The following is a 22,870-nucleotide window of genomic DNA, read 5'->3' on the forward strand; positions in this document are numbered from 1 at the left end:
TAATTCTGGAGTGACAAGGTCTAAGTCTGCGTCCTCATTGTCTTTATACCCACTGCTCAATATTGGCTGATCCTTTTTACTTTTTCCCTCTTTTTTCTTTAAAACCAATATATGCTGTTCCTTTTTGTTTGCTGATGGGATTTGATGACATGCTAAAACCATAAAAAGCCTAGCATATTCTCACTTGTCAAAATATCTGTCTTTGTGTATATGGGATATCAAGCTTGATATTAATCTCTTATTCAAGCTACTGAATTCAGGCCGTGTCTCATCATTATCGAGTTCCTAAGTTGGCTACATTTTTTCTGAGAATCTGAAAAGTTTGGATTTAGAAAGCAACAACTCTCCACCAGCTAGGTCCCCCAGTTTTTCAATACTAACCCTAGAGTACTATCTCTCAGGATTTTGATATTACACTCACAGGAGAATACACACCCCATCTTAACATGTATGAGTAAGAAACCCCATAGAAATCAAAAGAACCAGGGAGAGAGAGTGAGAGAGCAATCAAGAACAAGTAAGAGACAGGATTAAACTCCCCACCTTCTGAGCCGCAATGTGGGACCTAACCCACTGCGACACTGCTGGCCTCAGGTCAACACTTACCACTGCAATCCTAAAACTTTTTCAGCGGGTGTCCGGAGACAGAGAGCAAAAGCAGCTCTACCTGGACCCCCTAAAGTCCTTCCACACTAAATAAAACTACAAGAGATCTCTTAACACCTAACTCAGGTGCTAAAATTGCTTTATTCAGTTACTCACGTGCCTCTGTGCCAGGTCCAAGGGTTCTTGGGTTTTGATACCTTTTGGACTGTAGCTGGGCCCCCCCTGAGAGTGCTGGCAGGATTGGGGGGGCAGCTGGGCGTTCCTCTGGTCCAGGAGTTTTCCAGAACTGATGCCTTGAGAGGCTGACCTAGAACCAAGGTTATACAGAGTTAAAGGAATTAAGTAGGTACTTATTAAAAGGCCTTCAAAGGATACACCTTGGGCAGTACAAAAGCTTTGCCAGGTGTCTGCCCAAGATGGACACAAGATGGACAACTGTTGGGGAAGATGAAACAGGACAGCCTTACAAATATGATTGCCTGGCAAAAGATTTTGAGAATATGGAAACTGTAAGCGAGATTGAAATGAAAGCAAGCTTTGACATCCCTTAGTTACTGAACAACGGGAAAACAATGGTGTGGCCGGCTGAAGGTAATCCCCTTTTGATGAAACAATACCCTCTGCAAGCAGGCAGGTCCAAGGGTCAGAGCAGACCCTGCCAGCTTGGCAGAAGGGGTCCGAAGAGTAGTTTTTAGGGTTTAAAATGTAGCACAATATGGTAATGTAGTGATTCTTATAGGCTGTATGTAAATGCTATAGGATTTGTATGTTGTACTAGATTGGTTAGTGAGAATCAGAATATTCAACACAGAAGATGATTTATTGTATTATAATGGGAACTTCGCCCTCTTGTTCTCTTGCTTTTGCTCTTGTGCTTTTGTTCTCTTGCTTTTGCTCTTGCTCTTGCTCTCATACTCTTGCTCTCTTGCTCTTACTTTTCTATGCTCTTAGCTCTTGCCTTTTACGTTATTACCCTCTCATCCTCTCTCTTCTCTTGGGCCTGCTCCGAGCTGGAGCTGGCAGCTCCCAGCAGGGCCCTGTACCCACGCCCTTTGCAATAAACCGCAAGTTCCACGACTTGGCTTCAGAGATCTCTCGTCTCCGTCCGTCCCAACCATGCAACCCCCAGTCTCGCCTACAGACAACCAGTCATGAGTTTTCAGACTTTTATATATTTTGGTCCATTTATATATTGCGTTTAATTGTCCAATTACAGCTTCAGGTTATGAAGTTCTATCCTCCTGGTTTGCTCTCTTCAATTTGCCATTGTTTATGCTTTTAGAGCCCGAGGCTGTAACAGTTTTCCTTGGTTCTCAAGCTGGAAAAGGGTTGTTTTGTCTAACTACCCTGTGAAGAGAACTTACTAACACTTAATATGAAGTTCAGAGTCACACACTAAGGCAGTAGAGAATCTGAAAAATATGAAAGCTAAAACTTGAAGCATCAACACCATTCCTTTTTAAATATGTAAAACTATAGGGGTAGAATCAAAGCTGTAGATTGAAGCCCAAAACTGGGGAAGAAAATAAAACTCTATAGGCAGATAGCTACAGAGCAGGTATTTGTTTATTTAGCACTGGGAGTGAGGGGGATCTCTTTGCCAAAAACTCACTCAATCTTCTTTACCCTTCATTTACATTTTTGAAGTCCTTTCATGAAATGTCACAATTACAACATATCATTAGCATACTCATGTTTGCATAATGCTGTGTCATGGTTTTACAACAGTTTGTTGCTTTCTCGCATGCAGCAGTTCTGTTTGTGGTGGTCGTCAGTCTTCTGGTGGCCTTTTCATGAAGGCTTCTGTAGTCTTCCTCATGTTTGAGCTTTTTACCTCTATCTTCAGCGCATGCCTAGTGCTTCTTGTTTTTCAGTCTAACTTGCTTTTAGCTAATTTCACAGTTTTCAAGTTATGTTAAAACTTGCCATCTTTCTCTAGATGGTGCTTGTCATCTCACTTGCCCAGCTACCTTGCTTTCTTTGCTATCTAGCTTGCCTTACCTGCACATCTTGTTACAGAGTTACTTGTGGTTGAACTTTTGTTATATACCACTTAGGATTCAAGATGAAGAATTAAGAGGACTTGAGAAACTATAATGTAACATTTTGTAAATGTCTAAGTGCTTTCAAAAACTACATTTCATTTTGTGAAATAACTTAATCGTGCATATCTCTGGTAGAGACTGAGGCACTTAAATTTGTTTTCTTTAACTGTTACTTTATCAGGTGTTGTAAATGATCAAATCGACAGCCAAATTTATATAAAAAATTTTATAAATTTATTACATCGACAACCAAAAATAGAATATTATAAAACCGCCACAGCCAAGACAGCGTCAACCCTGGACTTTGATGCTAAGTGAACCTGGTTCAAACTGACGTAGTGTCAGCGTCTCGCCAGAGTTTCACACCAACTGCTTTGGGTAGCCAGTTTATATACAATTTATTCCGCCCGAAGCAGAAATGACATAGGATTTCTGTAGGTCCCTTCATATGTATAACAGGGACTATACAGATTCAGACCCGTACAAAAGTTAGTCCATAGGTTTGGATGGCTGTCTGAGCTCCTCGAAATAGTCTTCTTTTCAATTGTAGCCAAGACGTCTCCCTCGCTCAAGTGCCGTTCTGTGAATGTTCTGGACATTCCTGGGAAATGGCCGCTGATTGCCCGGGAAGGACTCATTCATTCGTTAATAGTCATGATTTTATCTGGGCGAGTCCAGGAAATTTTTGAATAGAAAGGAAGGCCCTGCTTCTGGCCATGGGGGTCAGAGGCATGGTTGGATCTTATAATTTTTATACAGTTACAAAGCATGAATTATCTCTATCATATACTACATCAGGTAAGTAATTTCTAAAATTAAATTATATTTCTTTATATATCAGTAATTCAGGCTTACTGAAAAATACATAAATGCATGTGTTATAAATGACAATATAGTTATTGACTTTCACATTTATATATTGGGTTTTGCAAGTTATTATTGATTACAATGATTTTAATATAGTACTATTTGTAACCCCCTTTAACTGCTTAAATATAGTGTAATCTGTGAGCTTTCTATGCACCATGTAACTTATATAAATAATAGTGTGATTAACATATATTTTAGTTTAGGCTTTCACAAAATATTACAATAGACACTATGGAATGTTAACTTTTGGGGGATGCTTTTATTTGTAACTAACTATCAATAGTGAGGATAACTTAGATGAGTTTGTGGAAACAGCTAAAACTTTCTGTGTGATTAGATAACACTGAAGGAACCACACAGATAACATCAAAAGAAAGGATGTGAAAAGGACTTCTACCACTGACCCTGCAGCTATCAATAATTCCCCGTTTGTTGTTGTGAGAAAATAGCATAGGCATTGTGAGGAAATTATATACACAACTCCCAAAAATCGAATCTACGCTGCTGCACTACAGGTCAGCGGTCAAACAAAGCTAAAGAATTCCCGGAATGTGTAAGGAATGTTTGAATATGTATAATTCCCATGAATATGCCTTTAACCAATGTAATGAAAACGTATATAAGAAAATTGTTTTAAGCTAATGTCGTGCTTCTGGCCATTTGCCAGGCACCCCACTCCTGAATGTTGCCCCTTTTATCCCTTATTAAACTTTTAAAAATTTTAAAGAGTAAGCCTTGTTTCTCACACATGCTTATTCTCATTCTATTAAATCTATGTATTTCCGAATCATTGTTGTGGGTTGACCTTGTCTAGCTGCCAAACTTCCACCCAGCTGAGCAAAAGCCAGGTGCCTAATCAAAGCAAAAAGAGGAAATTTATTCACTACTTCCTATCAGAAGGCAAGTATCTAGACACTTCCTGGGAAACAAAGACTCAGTTACTTCAGAAGACAAATGTCACAGCTATGACTATTCCCCCTCCTCCTTCCTCCTCCTTTCCTTCAGCTTTTACTGCTGAGCACAATGCCATATGATATGGAATAGCCCTTTGATCAGTTCGGGTCAGCTTGATATATCGAACTTATAACTTAGCTTATGCGACTATAGTTTGCTGTGCAATCAAGTGTGTTAAGAACAATAATCCTTTGGTATGCAACAACAGGATTTCACCTATTGCTTAAGACTAATAAAGCAGGAACTAGTGTTCTAAAAAACAGTAAAAATTGGATCTTTAGTTTGGACTGTGGCCAGAAGCCTTGAAGGATGACCAGAGATCAAGAGAGCCTGCGCAAGGACCGGGTTCATCCAGAGGACATCATGAGGATGACTACTTCATCCAGAGACCCCTACCCAAGACCACCAGAAGATAGTGCACAAGCACAGAACGATGAAAGGCTGATTAACATACGAAGTGAGAGGAGGTGGGGATAGGTCGTGAATATGTATAGCTGATGTTGAAACTTTCATAAATATGTATGATCTTAAGCGTATATAAACAGAGCATCTGCTCTGTTTGGAGAGCACCATTAGTGGGGGAACTGTCCCCTGTGTGCCCAGCACTGAATAAACAAATATTGGAATATTTACCAATATAACCGGACAGGACATGCCTGAGCTTGCCTGGTCCTTGGTGCTGAACCAAATAGTGGCAATGTGGTGTTTTCACCCCAGAGACACTTTTGGCTAGCTGGATGCTGCAACTGGATGCATGGAGACAAGTCCAGGCATGCAGGAGCTCTGGTGGCTGCAGGATGGAGCTTTCCCCATAACCGGGTCTGCTCCTCGGGTTTACCTCTGGCGGAGAAGCTTTTAGGTGATGGTGAAGGAAAGGAGTTGGTTCTGATGGAGGGTTTCAATCCAGAGCTTTATTCCTGGCCCACAGGCCTCAATCCAGCTACAGCTCCAACAGAACTCCCGACCACGTGGTTTGCTCGCCCTTTTACCCAGGGGAGAGGGGGAGGGCAGGAATATGGGGACCACCAACCAGGTAGGGACAGGAGGTCTTAAGGGACAAAGGACACCTGGATGGCCCAATGTCCCCCCAGGGGTAGAGAGCATCTTTTGAATTCTGCCAATCACTTGACGCCCTTCTGGAATGCCAGGACTGACATACAGTACTTGGCAGGGGACAAGGGAGGGGGAAGGAGAGGTGACTGACACACCTGGCCGGGAATTATCAGGGAGGGATCCGAGGTTCTGGGGTAAACCCTGAAATCACAATGCAACAAAAAAACATACCTACTTCACAAACCCGCTGGTTGTGGAGTCTTGATTTCCACATGTCAAGCTGTCCTGGCTATGTTCCTTCCCTCTTGCTCACACCCAGCCTACTGGCCTTTGGGGAAGGGACCATTGAAGAGACAACCTTGATGCTGTGGGAGCCCTTCTAAGCAGTAACCAGAACATGGGCGTCTTCTCAATATCTTTCTAGCTACAAAAACAAAAAGCACTATGAGGGCTGCTATGGGGAAATGAGCTCCATCCCAGCCAAGCCTAATACAGAAAGTGATTCCCAAAGCTGAATATGACGTGAGACTCTCATAGCTCCAATGTGGCTGAGAATAGCTTCATTATTTTAGATAACAGAGATTAACTGAAACAGTGCCAGTTCATGGGGCTTAAACAGAGTATAAGTACAGAGGGCATAACTGCACACATCTTTATTAGTACTGTACAGCTTGAAGATACTGCCTCAAGGTACCAGATGTATCCATACTGACAATGTGAATGTGTCCTCAAAATTGAAATTACAGAAGGAACACAATAATCAAAGAACAAACCACTTAGGTGGTATTGAAGGTTAGGATTTTTCCTTTTTTTTCCTCTCATGGAATTTTGTCCTGTTTGTTGCTAAGAGACAATAACTACCAATACTTAAGAGAACAAATGAAGTGGCCACGGTGGGGGGGAAGGGGTTCAGCTGGCTGCAGCCTCTGAGCCAGGTTGCTTTTCTCTTGGGAAGGGCAGAGATATCACAAGGGTTTGGCGAGAGGGTGAGGGGCCAGGCTCAGTTTAGAGTTGTCTCTCGCTCACAGCATCAGAGAGCAGACAGGCTGTGGTCACTGTGGGAAGAATTCACCACTTCTGCGGGGTTCTGTCTCCTGCTGTCTTCTACCATGAGCAAAGCTCTGCTCGTAAAAGTGGCCATTGGACTGGGACCTTATTAACACCCTACCACACTAGTGTGAAAAACACGTTCACTCTCCTGTAAAAATTTAAAAAGTTTATTAAAGGGCAATAGGAAATGTGATATGAAGTATAGGTTATAAAATAATTTGTGATAAGTGAAATTAAAATCACAGCATTTTGGGTACTAAAACCAGTGTTGGGCAACAAGCCAGCTAAGAAATTCAAAACACCAGGAAGGCACTGTTGCCAGAGATGTATATTCCAAAGGATTTCTTGTCTGTTAAGACCCCAGCTAGAGACACTTCAGATAAGCATCCCCAGCAACCACAGACTGAGAAATTCAAATAGGAAGGCAGCTGTCCCCAGGAATGTATGTTCCAGAAGGCATTTTGATAAGCATCACCAGCAACTACAAACTAAGTGATGGAAATTCAAATACCAGAAAGACACTGCCTCCAGAGATGTGTATTCCAATGTATATTCCAAAGGATTTCTTCATCTGACCAGACTCCAGCAGGAGGCATATTGATAAGCATCATCAGAAGTTTTTCCTGGAAAGTTTCTTCCTGACAGGATTCCAGCGATTATCCACCAGCTCTGGAAAACCCAATGATATACTAAAGAAGACTGCCTTCCAAAGCCCGAAAGACTGTATAAAAATGGAAAATGGACCTCTTGGACTGGATCGGGGGAGACCCATGGGGATGCTGGTGCAGACCAGGTCTTAGAGTCTCCCCTGGCCCTGACTGCCCGGCTCAGAGACGAGATTGCTTGTGGCTTTTTCCAAATTTATACTTTTGATCATTTAATAAATTTCTTTGATGATTAAATTGGAGGATTCATTTATAACAGGACAAGGAACATAAAGCTAAGGTTATTATGGCTGGGTGCATCTTGGCATTGAGCCAAGACTGCACTGTTACCCTTGGGGATACCCTTTAAATACCTTTTCCCTTACATCAGCCTGTTGCATAGTTATAGACCCTTATGCATATCCATAAACTAGTTTACATTTTCCAGGAACTATTTTACATGGCCCCTCCTTGGGTCCAACTTTTTAGAGCATGCATGTTTCGTGGCTGTGGTTTTGGCTCCTTCTCCTTATCACTTCCAGTCTGGGCCTTGCTCCATGCTTTCTTCAGATGTTGAGTGCTGATAGTTGGCATATCTGTAGCAGGTGTCCTCATCCTGTGTTCACTGGATGTTATTTCATCCAAATGGGCATTTTAACACAAGCATAGCAATTTCACTACTATGTCAAAGCTTAATTAACAGTAGAAATACAAACTATACTTTTATAGCAAAGTTACTTTAACACTACACATATAAAATCAATTCTAATATTTGCAAAAAGCCAATATTCTAATATATAACAATCCCCCCTCTTATTCTTTATAAATCATTTGGCTTGAGCAATACATTTGTCCACTTGCATTCTTTGGACTATGCTGGTAATCAAATAAAACATAGGATTAAACAAGGAAAAAAATATCAAAACAGTTGTAACACATAAAAGGAAGAAGCCTAATTTCTTCCACCATTCTATCCCAAATATATTACCCCACCAGCCAGTTCTTAATATTGTTTCCCAATTTTGGACCAGTACTTGGGTTATTTTTCTGATATCTTTTGCTTTTTCTAGAATGACATCCCCATTGTCATCTATTTTCAAAAATCTGATGTATTAAACTTTCCACAAACATCCCCTTTGTTAGTCAATAAATAATCTAAAGCCAACCTATTCTGATACACTACAGTTTTTGTTTGGCTTTGCTGACTTGATAATATTTCCAATACCTGAGCAGCTTTGTTTTTTATCATCTCTATAATTGCTTGGAGTCTTAAATTATGATTCAGCATATAATTTTGGGCCAATACAGATTTAGATTGCTGTGCTGGTTTTACCTTTTTGTTTACTAGTTGTTTTTTTACCGAATCTTGGACTACATCCCTAAGATCAAATTAAAAAAAAATCCATCTCTCTCCTTTTAGACATTCAATTCCCTATCTACTACCACTTTTTCTTAAGTTTCTTGTAACCCAATATTTTTCCTTATTTTGCCTGCAGGTACTTAATTTGGATGGGTTATGACAGTGACTGTTGACATGGGTGTGTGTCATAAAAAATTAACTTTGGTTTCTTTCCTTGTAATGCTTTTGGTAGCATTTGTGTCACAATCTTGCCAAAAGGGAAAAGACAACAAATGAGTGTGAGAGACAACTGCACACTTTAAAAATTTAAAAGGTTTATTAAACCTTAACAAAAATACAACAAAAGGACTGAATAAGGAAAAAGTTTCAGTGCTAGGAACTGCCTTTGTGGCTGCCTACCATGTGGCCAATTCATCTTCAAGATGGATGCTCAGTCTTTTATACCCCTGGGGATTGCATCAGCCAACCCTGGCCCCTCCCAAAGTCTGTCAGTCAGCTCTTCTTTGCCATTTATCCGTGGAGACTGCTTTCTTGTAACTTGATTGGAGGGTCAGGTGCTGTCATGCCGCACTCCCTTAGCAACAAGCTTTTTCCATTCCCAACTGCCCCATGGAAGGGGCACATGTGCATGCCTTCTTTCTACCTGTACTAGACAAACCAGGCTGTCTGATGGCAACAATACAGAGGGGGGTGGAAAAGGGAACTATGGGGAGAACAGAGGACATCTAAACTACAATAATGTAACTACACATCACTAAAGCTTTTCTTAATATTCACACAATAGCCATCCCTTAATTGCGAGAGCCAATCATCTCATTATCTATTTATAACATGAGTGAAAGAAAAAGGAATAACAGAGGTCTGGTATGGCTTATACCCCCACCTCCCCTGCCTATGGGGTTGCAACCCATAGCAGGTGTATATGATCTTCTCGGTGGCAAGTACAATGGTCAACCCAGGCTTGCCCTCTTTCTCCCTTGTCACTTCCTTTTTACTAATTTCCAGGCAAATAGTTTTTGACACTCCTTAACTGTGGTTTCCCATCATTCCTCAGGTATCTCTCATTCAACAGACACCAATAATTCCCATCCACATAACAAAGTTATTATTTCAGTTGTATTGAGTTCTCTCTGGATAGGGGATAGATTTAGTATTCGACACTTCCTGCAACGAGAGCATAGGTTTTATGAACTACAATATGAATTATTCCCACAATTTAAACATTTACTTATAACCCAGCTAGCGTGTCCAGTATTGTGATGAATCGAACAGAGTATACAGTATGGCACTGATGGAAATTGGAATTTCCCCTCTTCTTTGTATAAGTCACAGGCTAAGGCCAGAATATGAGAAGTCTCTGACCAAAAGAGTCCTGATCCTCCTGTTTGAATTGGAAGTATTCCTCCCCAAGGAGGTGTCAGAGGCATCTCAGGGCTTATTCAGGCAGTACTTGAAACCAGTGATGTACGCTTGGCCTTATTTCCCAATTAGGCGTGATTCTTTGTACATTCCTTGGATCATTTGGGTCTTCCTAAACCATTACCAACAAGTCCCCATTTGAAAGTCAATTTGGCATGACCCGGTTTAGATGTGATAGTCCATTCCTCAGGTTCCTTCACAGGTCCTTTGATTCTGCTGGCATGAATCCACCCTCTTTCCTTGGTTTGGATTGCTGCTTCAGTAGTACCTGAAAAGAACTTCTTAATAGTACAGGGACAGTGACAAAAGGAAGACACTACTACATCAGCTTTTGCCATCAGCATTCCCCAAAACTTTCTGGGTTTATGTCATGGTTTGACCCTGGCGCAATGCCAATGCCCCCCATGAAAATACTAAATACTTTCTCCCTGGTGTCTGCTGTGAGATGTAATCAGAAATAGAGCAAAGCAGGCTCCAGCTTAGAAATAAAAGGGAAAAACTTTATTAACCTACAGCTATACATAAAGAGAAACACACAGAACTCAGGATGAAAACCTGCCAAAAACATTCCCCCTCCCCCCCCCACAAAATTTCCAATACAGCCACCCCTCAGATCATCAACTCTCAGTCCATCACCACCCTTTAGATAATCAATTCTCAGTTCATCAAGGAGAGAGGAGTCCCTCTTGTACCATAGGCTTCCCCTGGAAACACAGTTGAAACCTCTTGTGTTTCCATGTCACACGTGGCACTGCCCGGAGATCATCTGCCATAGTGACAATCTTCTTTCCATGCCCAGTGCTCTCACCACTGCGCATGGACCAGAGCTGCTTCTAGAATTTTCCTTTTTAATGGTGCTTTGCCCAGTTCCAAAAAAGCACAGTCTCTCATTTTTGGGACACCTGTCCCCCCCAGATTTCACCCCCTGGGGCCGAGGGGTCTCGAGAACAGAGATCATCTTATTCTTCTTCTTCTCTGAAGATGGAGGGCACCACCACCACCCTCCTCACCCATCATCTCTGTTCACGCCACTCCTTTGCATAACATCACTGCACTCTCTTGGCTCCAAGCCATTGCCTTTCCCCTAAATGCAGACTCTGTCACAGGAAAAGGCCACTCTATCATCTCCTCCCACCTAAGATTCTTCTCAACTTCTCTTGTGGCCCATTTCTTCTTATCTCTATCTCACTTCTCATTCAACTCCAGGAGGAATCAGCATTTGTAAGGTTTCCAGCATTCAAGAAAAGGGTTAAAAATCTCAGGCTCTGCCTGTGCAGAACTCACGTGCTGGCCGTGCCGGGCACCTTCTCACCGCACGCCCCCCTTCTTCTTCTGGCCGTGCTATCAAATTTCAAGGCGGCACAGGCACAGACCCCAGCTCTCTCTCTCTCTCTTCCTTGAGGGGTGGGGGGCTGCCCAATGTCTCTCAGAGTTCTTCCACCCTTCCATCCTGCAGGGGCCTTCACCTCCCTTCTCTGTCCAAGGCCCCAGCCTACCTCATTCAGGCCTCGTGGCTTCCCCTCCCCCGCCCAGCCTGCAAGCTGGGCAGGGGAGGTCTGACCTCTTGCACTTACGGAACCCAAGAGAGATTCCCCCTGGAAGTTCTCTGCTTTTAACCCCCCTGTGTTCTCAGAGGCGTATCCATGTCCTCAGTGGCCACACCAGGTACCAATATTCAAATCTGAGCACCTATTGGTTTGACCACAGCATCCCAAAAACTCACTTCCTCTCAAAACAGGACAGTTTAGCAAAAAGCTTTTTTCCACAGCCACCTCTTCTTGTATCCAGCTGTGCTAACAGCTGCAGAGGCAAATTCTTCTTTCTGTGAGCCACAATTAGTTAAACAAGAAAGTCCAGGCCAATTTAAACATGAGATGAATCACATCTATTGCTTTTTACCCTCTGGGCAATATTTAACTGTTTTAGCATCACAGACCCCTTCCTCAGGACAAAAGCCCCCCCTCCCAACAGCAAGAAGAAAGAAAATAAGCAAACAGAAAGAAAAAAGAATTCTTGCTTTAAAAATAAACGAACTTTGTGAGATTTGGAGAATTCGCAAGAGATTAAGGCTATCTCTGCCTTGGTCTTGCTGGCCACTCTCTCCCTCTTTTCACAGCAGCGCTTTCAACGCCGGTCCCTCGCCCTTCCCCCATTGCCACCACTGCACTGCAGTGGCCCTGGCCAAGACAGACCCTGCCCTAGTGGCTTGCTCTGGAGTGGGGGGGAGGACTCGCAGACAGCCACCTGCGCAGGGACCCTGGGGACATGACTTGCCTCCCTTTCACCCCCTCCTCTCTCTCTCCCTGGACCCACTCTGGGGCTGAGGCTGCCATTCTGGACTCGGGACCCCGGCAGGCTGGGAGCCACCCCTGGCAGCTCTACCACTGAGCCAGCCCATCTCATTTCCCCATGAGAAATTCATTCCCCTGACATCCAATCCATTCCCCTGACAACTTGAACACCTCCCAGTCTTCACAGCACAGAAAAATACAATCCTTCTTCCAGAAAAGTTACACTTTAAATCAACAATCCGTATCACATATACTTTCATTCATTCACACTCATTCACTTTGATTTCTTTAATATGTCTCGCTCACTCCCACTCACAACAGGACAACACACAAATAAGGTACCTTTGTTCTCAAGTCACTAGCTAATATCCACCCACGGGTATTATAAAATCTCAAAATGTTATTGGCCAACCCTGGATGCTCCTGGGTATCCCTCAATCCAGCTGTTGTTCAACCCTGGATGTTCTTGGGCATATCCTCAACCCATCAGGCAGAATTTTATTCAATCCTGGATGCTCTTGGGCATATTTAGCCCTCAACCCAGCAGAATTTTTAGAGGCCTCCTCCACTTTTTATCCCGCTTTTCAAATGGATTGTGCCAGGAAAACCCTCAGCTCCTTCTCTCCAAGTGGTCCCACCCCTTCCCTGAGACCCAGTCCCAGTTACCCCGGGGGAAATCTCTCACTCCTTTAATCTTTTGTTTCATCTCTTTACTGGCCCGTTTTTCTCACAAAAGATCAGAAACGCAGCCTGGGAGAGTCATGACTCACTTCACAGGTCTGGAATAACCAGCCCAGGTCTCATTCACACACACATTCATCCCCCCCTCCGTTACTTGCCCCCCCAAAGAGTACTTACAATCCCCTTTTCTTCTTTGAGTCTTTGCAAAAGAATTTATGGGGCTACCCTGGTTTTAGGGAGCCTTTTTTTCCCTTTTCCTTTGCTTTATGTGTCTCCTTTTGTCCACTGGGTGTTCTACCTGCAACCACCAATCGCACCAGGAGAGACAGAGCGAGGCTGCCTAAACCTGGCAGGGTGTGCCTTCCCCACACAGGATCTCCTTGTGGTCTCGGGACAGAGGTGTTACATCCAGGATGAGCGCCCATTCGTGAAAAACACATTCACTCTCCTGTGAAAATTAAAAAAGTTTATTAAAGGACAATAGGAGACAAAGACCATAAAGCTAAGGTTATTACAGCTGGGCGTATCTTGGCATTGAGCCAAGACTGCACTGTTACCTTTGGGGATACCCTTTAAATACCTTTTCCCTTACATCAGCCTGTTGCATATTCATAGACCCTTATGCATATCCATAAACTAGTTAACATTTTCCAGGAACTATTTTACATGGCCCCTCCTTGGGTCCTCCTTTTTAGAGCATGCATGTTTCTTGGCTGTGGTTTTGGCTCCTTCTCCTTATCACCTCCAGTTTGGGCCTTGGTCTATGCTTTCTTCAGATGGTGAGTGCTGATACTTGGCATATTTGTAGCAGGTGTCCTCTATAACACTAGAAAGGACCCTCATCATCTGTTCAGGTGCCTTAGGGGAAAACCCAGAACCCCGAGTCCCTCTCCCCCTCTGAGGCAGCCTCTCCTGGCCATGTTTGAATATGCAACAGACTGATGTAATGGAAAAGGTATTTAGGGGTATGCCCAAAAGTAGTAGTGTTGTCTTAGCTGAGTGCCAAGATGCACCTGGCTACAATAACCTTTGTTCTATGGTCCTCGTCTCCTATTGTCCTTTATTAAACTTTTAAATTTTCACAGGGGAGTGAACATGTTTTTCACAACTGTAAGCCCACCCCTCCGCCTGCTGGGACACCCCCTGGCTCCTGCTACAGCTGCGAAGTTTCTGATACATTTTGTTTACCACTCCATAGTCAGCTCGCCTCTGCCATTCCAGCTTCCTGCTACTTTGGTTCCTACTACAGCTTATTTCGCTATCTGGAGGGGCACTGGGACTGGCTGCCCCTGTGAGGTTGTAATGGAAGCCCCTTTTCTATCTGTGCCCGCCATTACCCATGTGAAGAAGTGATAGACCTCACGCCACAGTGCCCCTTGCAGCAGCAGGGGAATCATTGCACCTGCCCTACCCAACCGTGAGCCAACAGCACCCCTGCCATCTGTGACCATAACTACACCAGAGAGCAAAGTGCCTGACAGACGAGAGAAGGCTGTTACTGGGTTTCTGGTGTTGTTTGTTGTTGCTGCCATTGTTGTTGTTTGTTTGCCTTGTTATTCATATACATACTAGTAAAGAACTGTTATTCTTTTTCCCATATCTTTGCCTGAATGCCCCTTAATTTCAAAGTTATAATAATTCGGAGGAATGGAGTAATATTTCCATTCCAAGGGAGGTTCCACCTTCCTTGGCAGACACTTGTCTTTTAAACCAAGACAGGAGGTGAGTACCAAGAGAGTTTAACCAATACTGAATTTTGTAGAAAAGAAAACTGTGAGCTTCCAAAAGGGAAGCTTTTTGAATATATTGGGAAATATTGTCAAGATACTCCCCTTTTTCAGAAAACAGTAAAAGTAAAACAGAATCACAGAATATGCTGAGTTGGAAGAGATTGTCTTAGGTTGGAAATGGGGGTGTGTATTGTATTCCTATCTGTTAGAGGTGGGGCAGTTATCTTCTGTTAATTGGGCAGTTTTCCTTATCTCTTCCACAACCAATCCTCCCTCTGGGGAGATACCTTCTGTTAATGGGCCATTGAGTCTGACTGCATGACTGATAAAATTACATCATCCCATTGTGAGAAGCTCTGCCTAGAGGGAGGAGCCAAGCATTCCTACCTGGATATAATCAGAGATTTGGAAGACCACAACCAGCCTTCTCCACTGGATTCCCGGAGGAGCAGCTGTCTTCTCCACTGGATTCCCAGAGGAAGACCAGGCCCATGTACACCACCACTTGACCTTCAGAGGAAAACTACACCTTTCTACAGCATCACTGCTTCAACAGAACCACATTTGTCACTCCGGGAGGACTGCAGCCACCATTTAATCAGACTGCTACCAACACCCTGACCAACAGGCTCTCAGGTTATATTCTGACTCTGTCCGTGGTATTGTACATTTGCATTTCTATTTTAATTTTCCTAGTAAAGAACTGTTATTCCTATTCCCATATCTTTGCCTGAGAGACCCTTAATTTCAAAATTATAATAATTCGTAGGGAGGGGATTTACATTTTCCATTTCAAGGGAGGCTCCTGCCTTCCTTAGCAGACACCTGTCTTTTCAAACCAAGACAGGGATCCTCAAGTGCTGGGAAAGATGAAAGTTTGACAAGAAAGTTTCACAGATATGTATGCTTAGCAGAAAGATTTTTGAATGTAAAGTTTGATGAAGGAATAGAGATGGAAGTTAGTTTTGATATAGAAGAAAAGAATTGCTGAGCTAGTCTTACTAGATAACTAAAGAGGCAAAGGGTATGTTAGTTAGAAGGGGTTTTTATGACTTAGAGCAAAAGATAAACTTACTTTAAACAAGATGTTTTTACTAAGCAGAAAGCATAGGTAAATAAGTTAGCAGATGTTGCAAGTAGAAAAAAGGTCTCCGAATTTTTTACTGCAAGAAAACTGAAAAACAACTTCTATCTTAAACTGTAATGTACTAACTTTTAGTGATTAGAGAATAGTAACATGAATATGGTAATTATAGTAGTTATGATAGACTATAAATAAAAGTTAAAGTGTAGATTGGTTCTACTGTATTAAGATGCTCAGCAAAGAAAAGTATATCATGCATTGTAACCAAACCCAAAAGGTTTCTAAACCTAACTCTCAAGGATCATTGAGTCGAACTCTGAGCACTGCACAGGACAGCCCCAAGAGTCACACCATGTGCCTGATAGCACTTTAACTCTAGTAGGCTTGGTGCTGTTATAAATGGGTAATGCGATGGTTGACTCTCACAGTTAAGAGATTAATTCTATGTGTATGTTAAGAGAAGTTTTATAGATGCATAGTTATTTTATTTTTGTATGTTCTCCCTGTAGTCCTCTTTCCCTTCCCCCCTTGTATTGTAGTCACTAGTCAGGGCATTTAGGGGAGTGATAGTGGGGCCCTGGAATAAATGTCAAGATAGACTCTGAAATGTTAAGCTTTGCGTTGCACCTACGTAAGTAAGTATGATAAATGGTATAATTGTTAGATGTGATGATTGTTTAGTAATTAAAAATAATTATTGTATAATCATAAGAGGAATCATGAGAAACTGTATGTTCCTAATCTAAGGAGGCTATGCTTGGCTGAAATCTATGTATACAATTGAACAATACAAGTTTAATAATTAACATGAAAGTTATATAATGGTAGAATATAAAAGCATATCCATTCCGAACCTATGTCGGAGTCAGATTTGGGTCTTTACCCCTGACACCCAGAGCTCTTCAATAAAAGCACCTGCATATAATCATTTCTCGTGATTATGTGTTCCTGAATGCTAACAGGAGGGCAAGCTTGTTATTAAGTTGTAAGAAAGTGATTTCCACCAATGGATGGCAGAGAAAGAGTTGACTGACAGGACTTTGGGAGGGGCCAAGGGTATAAAAAGCAGAGCATCCATTTTGTAAACGAGCACGTGGCTGCTGGTCATGGAGACTCCCAGCACTCTAATTTTTCCTTATTCATTCCTGTGTTGTATTTTAGCTAAGGTTTATTAAACCTTTGAAATTTTAAAAGTGAGCATTGTTTCTCACAAATGGGGGCTTAGTCCAGGATAAAAACCTCTTCTTCATGACCCTGGGAGATTTCAAGAGGGAGGCACGCCTTTCCAAGTTCGGCGGCTCAATCGACTTCTCCTCAGGTTGCTGGGGATTAGCAGGCTAACACACGGAAGAAAGCAAAAGACAGAATAATGAAAAAGAAGGGGGGGAAGGTGAGTACCAACCTCATGATTGGTTTGGCCTGATTGATCGTCCGTAATCTGGGTGTACAAATGTCAGCTTCAGGCAAGTAATACACTGGACCTGTCCTGGTCTGTTGGAGCTTCAGGATATTGGATGTCCGGACATATAAGGTGGAACGCATGGGGAAGGAAAGCAGGGGCCCTGTGGTTGGCGGGACTCATGTGGAGGAGGGGCAGAGAAGCTGCAGGCAGGATGCATGGAAGAGGAAAGCGGAGGCCCCGTGGCCAGCAAGACGCATGTGATATTAGATTTAAGAGGACCCAAAAGCACCTGGAAATGCCAGACTGAGGGTCACCAGATTTAGAGGGTGTTGGAGTGACGGCAAGAATCGCTGATCAGTGGAGACCACACTCATATCGGGGCAAGGAGTCATGGCAGCTTTCCCAATGCACTGGCCCAAAGGGAGCCAGGGACCTGCTCCATGTGGAGTGATGGCACGCACAGCTCTTGTCATGGCTGTCTTCTGGTGAGGCTCAGCACAATAACTTCCAGAGCTTGCCAACTCAAGCTAAGAGGAGGTGCTGCTGCTGGTAGCTGTGACTGGGGGATGTTGAGCATGGAGGTGTCTTGTGCTGGCCCAGAGGTGCAGGATTTCTTGGGCAGGGGCCGGGAGCAGACAGGGTTTCCCAGGCAGGGGGGCTGCAAACAAAGGGCTGTATGGGGTCTCCCAGGCAAAGGATGTGGAGAAAAAAGGAGGTGAGAGATCCATGGCCAGCAGGACACAAATGAAAGAAAGGTAGAAAAAAGCTGCAGGTGGGGTCACCTACAGCAGGAACCACAAGCAGAGGCAGATTTGTGTAAACAGTGTTTGATAGCGCTAAGTGCAGTAAAGCTCTGCCACAGTGGGCTTGCCTACCCTAGACGACTCAGGGATGCTGAGCAGTAGAGCCCAGCGGGGCTGACCCAGTGGCAGGAAAGCTGTCGCTCAGAGGGTGCCGCAGATATGGGGTTTCCTAAGCGGGAACCACAGACCACGGTTTCCTGAGTGGAGAAATGCCAGCGAGACCTGATCCATTTAAGTGGTGGCCAGCGGGGACCCAGCACAGTAACTTCCAGTTTTTGCCCACCCAGTCTGAGGGTCGGGAACTTCTGGTTGTGCGAGGGTCTTATAAACCGTGGGGTTTGCGTTGTTGACTGACAAGAGTGACAAGACTGACAAGACTTCGGGAGGGGCCAAGGGTATAAAAAGCAGAGCATCCGTTTTGTAAACGAGCACATGGCTGCTGGTCATGGAGACTCCTGGCACCATAATTTTTCCCTATTCAGTCCTCTGTTGTATTTTTGTTAAGGTTTAATAAACCTTTGAAATTTTAAAAGTGAATGTAGTTTCTCACAGTGCTGTGACTACTTCTCTGGGGAACCTGTTCTAGCGCCCAACCACCCTCTGGGTAAAGAACCTTTTCCTAATATCCAACGTAAACCTTCCCTGACACAACTTCAGGCCATTCCCACAGGTCCTATCACTGGTCACCACAGAGACAAGATTAGTGTCTGCGCCTCCTCTTCCCCTCACGAGAAAGTTGTAGACTACAATGAGGTCTCCCCTCAGTCTCCTCTTCTCTGGATTGAACAGACCAAGCAACCTCAGCTACTCCTCATACAGTTTTCCCTCAAGGCTTTTCACCATCTTCATAGCTCTCCTTTGGATCCTTTCAAATACCTTAATATCTTTCTTATATTATGGTGCCGCACCTTGAGTACTGTGTCCAGTTATGGGCCCCTCAGTTTAGGAAGGACATTGAGATGCTTGAGTGCGTCCAGAGGAGGGCAACAAGGCTGGTGAGGGGCTTGGAACACAAGCCCTATGAGGAACAACTGAGGGAGCTGGGGTTGTTTATCCTGGAGAAAAGGAGACTCAGAGGCAACCTTATGACTCTCTACAACTTCCTGAAGTCAGGTGGGGGTTGGTCTCTTTCTTCAGGCAGCAACTGACAGAACAAGAGGACACAGTCTCAAGCTACATCAAAGGAAATATAGGTTAGATATTAGGAAAAAGTTTTTCACAGAAAAGAGTAATAAAGTACTGGAATGGTCTGCCCGGGGAGGTGGTGGAGTCACCATCGTGGATGTGTTTAAAAAAAGACTGGATGTGGCACTTGGTGCTGTGGTTTAGTTGAGGCGTTAGGGAACAGGTTGGACTTGATGATCTTAAAGGTCTCTTTTCCAAACTTGTGATTCTGTGACTATGTGATTCTGTGCCCAAAATGACACACATTACTCGCAGTGAGGCCACAGCAGTGCAGAGTAGAGAACGACAGTCATCTTCCTTGACTGGCTAGTGATGCTGTTCCTGATATTATCAGGATACGGTTGAGCCTTCCTGGATGCCAGGGCACTGCTGACTCATATTCAACTACCCATCTACCAGGACCCCCAGGTCTCTTTCCGCAGCACTGCTCTCCAGCATCTCATTCCCCGGTCTGTCTGTACATGCAGGGTTGCCCCATCCCAGGTGCAGAATTTGGCACTTGCCCTTGTTGAATTTCATATGGTTGGTGACTGTTCAGTCCTCTAATTTATCAAGGTCTCTCTGCAGGGCTTCTGTCGCTATGGAACACGAAAGAACACAGACGCACACCACTGCTTCAAGGTGAAGAACAAAAGGGAAGTTTATTTCCTGACTCCAACATTTATAGTTTTCCAAAAGTGACAGTGGATTGGATGGTGACAGTGCCACCTCTCCAATGCCACTGGGCAAACCAACAGTCCATCAAGTCTCTCTTCCTCCATAAAGGAACGCAAAACAATGTGTTATTTACAGACAGTGTGTGAGAAAGTTCTCCACAAGAATGTAAACATCAGAAGGCTTAGAAAATCCTAGAAAATCAGGGCAACATTGTGGTATTTACCACAAAGGTTCCAGGATGAGGGAAGAGACGAGAAAGTTGACTCCATGTTTCAGAAGGCTTGATTTATTATTATATGATAGATAATATATTAAAACTATACTAAAAGAATAGAGGAAAGGATTTCACTAGAAGGCTAAGCTAAGAATAGAATAGGAATTAATAACAAAGGTCTTCTCTCAGACCGAGACCGGCCGGACAGGTGAACTGTGATTGGCCCTTAATTGGAAACAGCCTGATGAGGCCAATCACAGATTCCCCCTGTTGCATTCCACAGCAGCAGATAAGAATTGTTTACATTTGTTCCTGAGGCCTCTCAGCTTCTCAGGAGGGGAAAAATCCTAAGGAAAGGATTTTTTCATAAAACATGTCGGTGACACAACATCTCACCCTTTTCCATTTAGAAAAAGAAAAAGAAAAAAGAAAATGAACAATGTGCAAAGGAAAGCATGAACAATGTTCAGTGTCCATTTGTGGAGGAATCATCGGAGTGATCACTCGCGTCGTCTGCATCCGAGTCATCACACGATGATTCACCCACTTGATGCCTTTCAGGTTGGTCACGGTTTCCATGTTGCCCGTCGGCCGGATTCTGTCTCTGCGGTTGCAGGTCAGGGCAAACACACTTCGATGGTACCCAGCGTACCCCAGTATCTGTGGATACACAAGCATACCCGCAGACGAAAGCGATAAGGTCATAGGGACCTTCCCACTGTTTGGTGACTAAATTCTGCACCCGAACCTTCGCTCGAGGCTGATGTGCCTCATCCGCAGCCTGCAACGAGAGATGGTGATTCAAAATGACAGGGTTATTTGAGTTCTGTGGCACAGTGAGATGACTGATTGTGCACAAAGTTTTGCCAACCGACTGTGTGGGGTTTCACCCTGCATTCCCCATTTTTGTTTTTAAAGAACCCACTTCAGAGTACCATGAGCGCGTTCTACAATAGCTTGACCAGTCAGAGAATGAGGGATACCGAACTTATGTGAGACACCCCACAACTGCAGGAACTGCCACACCTTTTGGGATGCGTAAGCAGGACCATTGTCGGTTTTCACAGCAGAAAGTATGCCCAGAACAGCAAAGGCCTGCCTCCAGTGGGCAAGGACATCACGGGCTTTCTCCCCAGGGTGAGCCAAAGCCCACATCGCAGAGGAGAACATGTCCACCGTGACATGCACATACTTGAGCCGGCCAGACTTGGCAATCTGGGTGACATCGGTCTGCCAAAGCTCCAAGGCCCAAAGGCCTCTGGGGTTTACCCCTGCAGGCAAAGGCGGAGCAAGTGCGTGGCAGTCATCACATGACTCAACAATGTCACGAGCCTCAGTTGGCGTCAGCTGAAACTGCTTCTGCAGGGTATCTGCGTTTTGGTGGAAAAACCCATGTGATGCCTTGGCCTGCGCAAGTGTATCAGGCTGAGGCACTACCCACGCTGGGTTAGCCAACTTGTCAGCCCTCGCGTTACCTTCCACTATAAATCCTGGCAAAGAGGTGTGACTCTTCACATGCAGAACATAGAATGGATAAACCTGGTCCTGAATGGCACACCACAAGGTCTTCAGTAAATGAAACAAGGCAGGATTACTGACCTTCTTCAACACCGAATGACCCAACTGCTGTGCAGTGTCGGCCACATAGGCGGAATCCGTGACCAAGTTGAAAGGTTCCTGGGAATATTTCTCAAAGGCCATGACAGCAGCCCTCAATTCAACCAATTGGGCTGACCCATCCTCATGACCTTCCAGAACCTGCCACTCAGATCCATCCCTCCAAGTAACAATGGCCTTTCCTGTTTTCCCTGAACCGTCAGTGAAGACGGTGGGTCCTTGCACGGGTTCCTGACTATTTTTGGGCCGCAAAGAGATTTGTGTGGATTTTACCACATGCAATAGCCTATGGCTGGGCAGATTATAAGTGATCTTCTCTGAAAAGTTTTCCAGGGCACTCTGCAGGGACGCACTGTTTGCAAAGCTCCAGTCAAAATCTCCCGGGTGCACTGGGAGTATGATCTTTGCGGGGTCCACATCCATCAACTGCAAACACTGTTACCGGCATTTGATTATCAAGCAAGTGATTAGCTCAAACAATGCAGTTTCCTTCTTCTGCGGCTGATGGGGCAGGAAAACCCATTCCAAAATGTGCAAGGCGTCAGACCATTTGTCACTCCATTGGCCAATGATGCCTGTGGGATGCAAATCTGGAGTGGTGATGAACACAGTGACATCAACGGAAGGATCACTGCGATGAACTTGGCAAGCCGAAACAGCTCGCTGAACCACCTGCAGCGCTTCATGTGCCTCAGGGGTCAATGTGCGAGGTGACCTTAGGTCAGAGTCTCCTTTCCACAAATCATACAGTGGAGACAGCTGTGCGTCGGTTAGTCCCAAGTACGGACGTAACCAAGTGATGACACCTACCAATTTCTGAGCATCATTCAGTGTCTTCACAGAATGCACAAATTGCACCTCCTGGTGACTGATTGTCCGTTCCTGGATTTTTACCCCCAAATACTTCCAAGGAGGTTGTTGTTGAACCTTTTCTGGAGCCACCTGCAGTCCATTAGCATGCAGAGCATCAAGCAACTGAGGCTGAATCCTCAGCAGCTCATCTTGGGTGGACGCAGCCACCAAAATGTCGCCCATATAATGATACAGACATGCATCAGGAAACTGCTTGTGAACTCCAGACAAGGCACAGGCCACACACCATTGGCATATGGCCAGAGAATTTCGCATGCCCTGGGGAAAAGTCGTCCATTGATATCTCTGTGCGGGCTCAGCATTGTTGATCGCTGGCACCGAGAAGGCAAACT

This window comes from Serinus canaria, chromosome W (assembly GCF_022539315.1).
Source record: "Serinus canaria isolate serCan28SL12 chromosome W, serCan2020, whole genome shotgun sequence".
Lineage (NCBI taxonomy): Eukaryota > Metazoa > Chordata > Aves > Passeriformes > Fringillidae > Serinus > Serinus canaria.